Below are 8,594 nucleotides of genomic sequence, written 5' to 3'. Positions count from 1 at the left end.
AGAGTTGTCATTGAGTTCCCATGTCCTCCATCCAAGTGTTATACACACCACCTCCTCTCCCATGCAGAGGACAAAAGTTAGTCCTTCTGGACTTCCCTTGTTAAAAGCAAGCACATAAACACAGATTTGTCCTCTTAACCAATTAGTTACAACGTCGTCTTTTGTGTATGTGGGGCTTTAGTGATAGCCAAACAATTTCCAACATGTGGCTCCATCTAATTCTTACAACAAATATCAGATGTGGGGGAATTGTTAATTTGTGGAAGACAGCAATGAGTCTCTAAGGTATTGTGACTTGCTGGAATCAGATGCATGACTAAAACTCCGTTCTACCAACATTATAAACAACACTCTATTCGCTATTGAATGCAACCTTATCCAGAGTTTATTTCACCATGTAGTCAGGTTAAGGTCGCTGAAACAGCATGAAATGATCACATATGTCATTCATTCATGAGAATAATGGACCAGATAGAAAACACTTTAAATATGGAAGCATGAATTTCACATAAGGAAGCTATTTCTGTTACATTTTGTGGGACACTATTCTAGATTCGACAGTGGCTGTTTCCATGAGGCAAATCCAGGTATTTCTCAATAAGGTAAACAGTTATTTTCTTACCAAATTTTCTACCTTCCTGTTTAAACTTCTACAAAACTAATGCAAAGATTACACTCCTATAACAACCAAACCAGGACCACAGAAATAAAAATTGTGGGAAAGATGATCGCTTATTAGCCCAGCTTCCAGACTGCTTAATATTAAATGAATTTCATTCTGAATTTAGAGAAGCATAGGTAAATATCGTATTTTTACGGTTATGCAAAAACACTCTTTTCTCAGCAATAAAGTGTGCAGTTTCTCATACAAAAACATTTGTCTTTAGAAAACATGTTCTATTGTTTGCTCAGTGATAACTCGTTCGAAGACTTCAGAGCTCCATTAGGAGGGAGGTAGGAAATAATAGCACAAACCTTCATCTGACAATGGTAAAATAATGCCAGTAAATTGTTAAAACCTACACCCAGATCATCAAGAAGCAAGACAGAGAATATAAATATCACTCATTGAATTATCTCAGTCAGCCACTCCGATCTGCGTTGATAGTTTTGTAATTTGGATGACTTACAAGATTGGAATTTTTCTCTATTAAAGACAGTTGCACACATGTATATTTTATTTCAAGTTTTGGGTTTGAACAGATCAATAAGTTTTTGAGAAAATACAGTTTGCTGAGAGTCAATTAGTGTATACTTTCTTTCCTCAAAGTTTTGTTGGGGTACTAATAATTTCAGGCTCTTGATGACCTGATATTGCAGGATTATAATTTCTGACATTGGCTACCAAGATTTAATGTGGACAAACTTGAAAGCTTCACATAAGCTGATATAAGAACCTGGATTTGAGTGATGTGACACATTGAAGAAAATGGGTAATGGAAAAAATAAATTATGCAGGAAACAACGAAAGGTATTTCAGCTGTTTTTCAAAAAGGAAACAAATAGAGATAATTAAGTCCAACCTCTTCTTTTTTCTTTCTTCTCTTCTCTTCTCTTCTCTTCTCTTTTCCCTTCCCTTCCCTTCCCTTCTCTTTCTTTCTTTTTTTCTTTTTCAGGATCTGGCTCTGTTGCCCAAGCTGGAGTGCAGTGGTGAGATCTCAGTTCATAGCAAGATTCACCTCCCAGGTCCAAGTGATCCTCCCATCTCAGCCTTCCGAGTAGCTGGGACTGTAGGCACACACTACCACACCTGGTTAATTGTTGTATGTTTTGTAGAGATGAGGTTTCACCATGTTGCCTAGACTGGTCTTGAACTCCTGGACTCAAGCCACCCACCCTCCTCAGCCTCCCAAATGGCTGAGATTATAGGAGTGAGCCACTGTGCCCAGCCCTTTCTTTTTATTTTAAACACGAGTGAGGTAATTCATAGCCCCTTTTTCGCCAACACTTATTTTAAGTTCCAGAGTACAAGTGTGGGATGTGCAGGTTTGTTACACAGGTAAACGTGTGCCATGGTGGTTTGCTGCACAGATCATCCCATCACCTAGATATGAAGCCCAGCATCTATTAACTATTCTTTCTGATGCTCTCCCACCCCCGACACCTGACAGGCCCCAGTGCACGTCGTTGACTCCCAATGTGTTCCTGTGTTCTCACCGTTCAGCTCCCACTTATAAGTGAGAACATGCAAAGTTTGGTTTTCTGTTCCTGTGTTAGTTTGCTGATGATAATGGCTTCCAGCTCCATCCATGTCCCTGCAAAGGACATGATCTCATTTCTTTTTATTGCTGCATAGTATTCCATGGTGTGTATGTACCACATTTTCATTATCCAGTCTATCATTGGTGGGCATTTATGCTGATTTCATATCGTTGCTATTGTGAATAGTGCCGCGGTGAACATATGTGTGCATGTATCTTTATAACAGAATTATTTTTAGTCCTTTGGGTATATGCCCAGCAATGGGATTGCTGGGTCAAATGCTATTTCTGATTCTAGGTCTTTGAGGAATCGCCACATTATTACACTCTTACCAACAGTGTAAAAACACTTACTTTTCTCCACCACCTCACCAGCATCTGTTGTTTTTTGATTTTTTAATAATAGCCATTCTGACTGGTATGAGGATAAGGTCTACATCTCATTCATTCCACACAGTGTTTATCACTCATCATGAAGTACATAATTGTTAAATGCATGTAGAAGGAAGGAATAAAGAGTGTTTCTAAGACAAAATTCCGCATGATACTCTGAATTATTAAGAGAAGCAACATTGCATGTCAAGAGACCTTATTTCTGGAAAGTCTCTCAATAAAAGCAATATAAAAATATGCGGGTAAGAGGAAATATCGTGTACTTAAGATAATTAGTTAAATCTTAACAGAAGAAACACTGTGGTGGAACAATGGATATTTTGTATTACAAAAATGCTCTTCTTTTCTTGGTATGGATAGAAAATTGGCAATGTTAAGATTATTGTTTGATTTGGCAGGGAAAGCTTTCTCATTGTGTCACAATAAGACATTATTGTTCAGAATGTTTTCTTATCTTGATGTTCAGGAGATTGACTTCTAATTTTTTTAAGTGGAACTGTTTCGCCATTTTATTTTCTAACATATTGGAATTACCTGATTTGTCCGGGGGCTAATAAAGAGATTTTCATTATTGAATGAATGTGATTTACATTGGCAAGAAAGCAAAAATGTCTATCGAATGGGAGAGAATGAGACGGGCGTGTGGGATTTATATTATTCGGTTTCAAAGGTCTTCTTTGTAGGGATGGTGGCTGACCAGTATCAAGTAACCACAGGCTATGAAAATTTCCTACTTTTCTATACACAAGCCATCCGCGCAAGTTGTTCCTGAATGTTTGTGGCCAGAACAGAATCTGGAAGGCCACATCCTTCAGCTTTTGATGGAATCATTCACCCTGGCTTTCAGCAGGGCCGCTTCTCCTCTTTCAGCCTAACTGCTTCCTCCTTAATGGGGAGGCATTGGTCTTGGCCACGCTGGCCCACGTGGGAGCTGTCAGGCTCTGCAGATTATTGCCAGGGTGTCCAGTATCATCTTGTGGACCTGAAGTCTCATGGACTTGGCTACTGACTGGTCTTAAAAGTAAAACGACTCCCATAGCCTCCTTTCCAGAAGCATATTGTTTGAAATTAACTCACTTCTGCAAAATTCCTGGTCAAGAGGAACTCTCGAGAGAATCAATATGAAAATGCCACTTACAAACATTTGTGAGATGTGGCTGAGGCAACGTGGGAAGGAGGGTATCCAACACTCATTGCTCATTTAAAAAAAGCAGCAGTGTCTCTCTGAGGTGTCCTGCATCCGTGCAGCATCACGTGTCATGGGCTGAACTGTGGCCCTGGAAAGATATACTGGAGTTCCAACCCCTGGGACCTGTGAATGTGACCTTGTTTGGAAATAGGGTCTCTGTGGATGTCATCAAATGAGGAAGAATTCTTCCTGGATTAGGGTGAACGCTAATTCAATAAAGGGTATCCTATAAGAGCAAGAAACTTCAGAAGAGCGCCTGTGTGATGACAGGCAGAGACTGGAGTCGCTCTGCCACAGCCAAGAGGTGCCAAAGAAAGCCGTGAAACACCAGAAGCTGGGCAGAGCACCATGGCTCACGCCTGTAATCCAACACTCTGGGAGGCCAAGGCGGGTGGATCACCTGAGGTCAGGAGTTCAAGACTAGCCTGACCAACATGCTGAAACCCCGTGTTTACTAACAGTACAAAAATCAGCCAGGCATGGTGATGCATGTCTGTAGTTCCAGCTACTCGGGAGGTTGAGGCACGAGAATTGCTTGAACTTGGGAGGTGGAGATTGCAGTGAGCCGAGATGGCACCATTGAACTCTAGTTTGGGCAACAAGAGCGAAACTCCATCCCAAAACATATATATATATAATTAAAAAAAAAAAAATCAGAAGCTGGGAGGAGGTGAGGGAGAATTCTCCCCTGGGCTCTCCAGAAACAGCAGGAATCCCGACACCCTGATTTCAGACTTTTAGTCTCCAGAACTGGGAGATAATAAATTTCTGTTGTCTTAGGCTACACAGTCTGTCTTGCTTTGCTATGGAAGCCCTAAAAAACTGACACACAGAAACCTAACTTTTGAGGGGAACCAGGTGGTCTTCACCTCCATTTGCCTCCCATGTCTAAAGAATCTAATTAGGTCACTGAACATGTACATCTCAGTTTCTCAGACCCTGTGGTTCCAGCCTTCCCATCTCCAGGCCTCTCCCCTTGCCGACTGGCCATGTGCTCTGCAGTCTACCCCCACAGAATGCAGCCTCAGCTATATCCAGTAATGTGCGGAGGGAAGGAAGGGCCGACCAGGAACACGTGTGCGAATGTGAGCACCAGACCCTGTTGTGACTATGACTGCGGCAGACATAGGAACAGCTTTGGACCCTTCTCCCCTTTTAGCTGAGGCTTTCTTCTTGTCTCTCATTGCCCTCAACCCTCCTGTGCTGCCCACTGCTTCTAGTCACCTACAGAGAGCTGCCTTGTTGTCCATCTGAAGTTATGAGGGCCATAAAGCTTTGCAGGAACTCTCTCTCCACAGTGCACTATACACTCCCCAGCAGTTTTGCCAACCTTGTCCAAGCTTAGCTCTTCTCTGCCTGTTTCTACAGAACTTGGCTGCTCCTGGATTCTGCTTCGGTGATGGTCTGACACTGTAAGTCTCTCCACATTGCCAATTCTCTACATACCCCTCTGTAGGGTTATTTGAAACTTAACAAGAAGACAGGCTTTAGTCAAGGACATAAATCACTAGTCATGTTACAATAAAACCCTATGGGGAGCTGCTGGAAAGTGTGGTGAATGAGTGAGCGACTTCCCCCATAAATTAACCCTCACCGTGATTCTCTTATTCTCACACACAGACCAACTCTCGTGTGATTTTGCCCTAAAATTACTCTGGACTATATTATTTTAGAACAATATATGAAGAGCTATCTCAAAATCAACTATAGAATAGACCACATCTCTGGAAATTAGAAAAGTTATACCTGTTTCCATTTATGCTTTCTTATACCAGGGATGACTGGAGGTGAGGCCAATAAAATCTGTTAGTAGTCGTTGATAGGTTACTTTTATTAAATCAAGCCTGCCCATGCCACAGAATTTTCATATATAATTGATCTTTAAAGTAGTTTATATTTATTTCCCCTCCAGAGGTCACTTTCACAAGTCAAAAAGTGGCTCAGGCAGAATGCATAGCTTACCTTCCCCATGCTTGAAATAAACCAGTGGAAACTTGGAGAACCCTGTTTCTGGCCCTGACTTTGGACATACACATTTATGAGAATTTTCATTATGTTCAAATCAAATTCACAGGACACAGTTTTATTCCTTGGGACTAAACCACTTCTTTGAAATGCATTGAGATTTCAGAGCTACACATTTAATGAACCAGCAAGCACTTGTTTTACAGACTGCCTGGGAGAGTTTCTTTTTTTGTTTTCTTACATAGAGGTAAGTTCAACCCATTTCAAACAGCTCTTACATTGATTTAGTCCACTGAGAGATAGAACGTTTATAGATAAAGCACTTTTTCACGTTTTATGAAAATGATGAGTTATCAACATTTTGCTTGAAGGCACAAGATATAGCCCCATCTTCATTCAAATCCATTAAATATGCTGGAGACCCAGCTGTCAATAGCATTGTGGAGTGAATTTAATTTCCAGAGTCAATATAGAGCCAGCTGCATTAAGCATAAGATAATTCTGGCACATTATTAATTTGAATGACCATGTAAGGCATTGTCTAGACAAGATAGAAGCCCAAGTTTTCATAGGCAATCTGTACATAAAATGAAGTATGCCAAGGTTGTAAAGAATACTAATAACACTGATCTGGCTTATTAACTGATATTGATTGCTTTTATTCTGACATGGTCCAGAAGCCTCAGAGGTGAAACGGTGAAATGTTAAGCACTGGTGCTCTTCTTCCAATAAAACAGTAAATATTGCCATGCAGTTTCAAGGTGCAAGGGATGAAGGCTTTTTGTCATTTTGTGTTTTAAAGGTAACAACTGAATTTACATGTCTCAAAAATTGATAGACTGATTGGGGCTTTATGTGTGCTGGGAAATATTACAATGATCACTATCGGCTGCGGTTGGCTACACTTACTGCTCGTGATGATTTTGATTAACTATTGCACACCCCAAGTGCTGCCCAGGGATTATTCTTTCAAGTGATTGTCAAAGTTTTCTCCTGCCCTGTCTTGTGTCATGTTAGTCACTGATATCAATGACAGGCCTCCCAGTTGCCTCTGGTTCACCATTTGAAGGTCAATAACCACCCACTCACCCATCCAACACAGGTTTAGAAGGACTACCGTGGGTTGTCCCCAAGAAACAGGGTCAAAGCACTGAGTCCTCTGTCTATATCTCCTAGAATCAGAGGATGGTCATCTTTTGCCGGTTAGAAGGCAAGGGCTCCACAGTACTAACACCAGCAGAAGCAGCGTAGCCCCATTTCATCAGAGCCTTTCATACCACCCTGCGAATCAGCCAGCCGTGGGTCTGTGAGACAAACATATCTGGGTTAAAATCCTGACTCTACCACTTACCAGGCATGGGATTGTAAGTAAGATATTTTATTGTTGTGAGACTCAGTTTTCTCTGGTTTAAATGGAAAAGAGTAAGTAGCTGGTTTGTATTATGCGTGTCTAACCAGAAAATGGAACAGCTCTAGGTATTTTAAGTGGAGGGGAAAGAAAACAGGGAATTTGTTACACAGATGATGAAAGAACTAAAAAGCCAGTAGAGGAAGGTGAGGTAGCCCAGAAACCAGCCAGTGCAGGAATCCCGGCAGCCTGGATGGGAGGGGAGGGGCCGGTCACCAAACTGGCGACCAGGAGGGGCTGAGTCACCAAACTCCAAAGGTGAGAACATAACTAGGGCCGTGATGGCGGTGCTCGGCACCCTTAGTGGCCTAGTAGGATATCACCACAGCCAGAGAACACTTTCTGAAGCAGAGTGAGGGAGAAATACTCTGGATTCTCCCATCCTCTTTTCCCCTTTTACAGCCAGTGCACAGATGCCAGGGACAAGGGAAACTGAGGAAGGTGACCTCCATGACCCAGAAAAGGGACAATCCCAGGAGAGGTTGAAGGAGAATGTCAGGGACAATGTCACCTCTCTGTGAAGAATTCCTTTTATGTAATTACCAGTACAGAAACTCTTTCTTCACCTTTAGTTAAAATAATTGTAAGAGGTAGATTTCATCAGAATAGGGCTCGGCTTTGCAATGAACAGGGTAATCTCTGGCAGTAGTCAGATCTCTCCTGCAAGGAGGGCTGATTCCACAGGTGTTTGGGAAGCCATGGAGAATAAACCCAATAAGGGGAATATTGGGATGTAAAGATCCTTATCTTAACTTTTGATAATTGAATGAACACACCACTGCTTTGGGACAAGAGAGATGGGAAAATGAATTTATGCAAGTTGTTTTAATATGGCAGTTCTATGCCTAAGAAGTTCACATGCCTTTGGCTGCAAAACATTTTTTTTCATAATTACAGCTCTATCATTTAAATTTTCAGCAGTTTGGCGTCCTGCAAGGAAGCTTGCACTAGCCATTGGAAGATCTGGATCCTGGTAAAAGATCCACCATTGACTGGATGCCTAAGTTAGGATATGTCTAGCCATTTTTAATACTCAGTTTCCCAGTTTGTAACAGATCTCTTCCTATGATAAATAAATTTAAAAAGACACCATTTAAACTACAAAATCTTCTATTATTATGAAGTAATAATCCTTTCTGGAAAATCCAAAGCTTTTGAGGATGAATTAACTCAACAGGTTTCTATTAAGTATCTAACACTAAACCAAGGAACTTTCTAAGGAATTTGGGAATACAAAGAAAAGAAAAACCTGCTTTCTAGTCTAGTGGAAACACCATTTAGGCATATAATTACTTTAGAATGCAGTAGGTGCTATCCTTTCTGAATAATACTGAAAGAGCTGTCCTTGTCACATAGATGGTCTGCATGTGCAAAGCATAAATCACTCTCCCCAGAACATGGCTATACATACAAATCACACTGAATTCACTGAGAACAC

Source organism: Papio anubis, chromosome 5, assembly GCF_008728515.1.
Source record: "Papio anubis isolate 15944 chromosome 5, Panubis1.0, whole genome shotgun sequence".
Classification (NCBI taxonomy): Eukaryota; Metazoa; Chordata; class Mammalia; order Primates; family Cercopithecidae; genus Papio; species Papio anubis.
Note: the sequence above shows the minus strand (reverse complement) of the source record.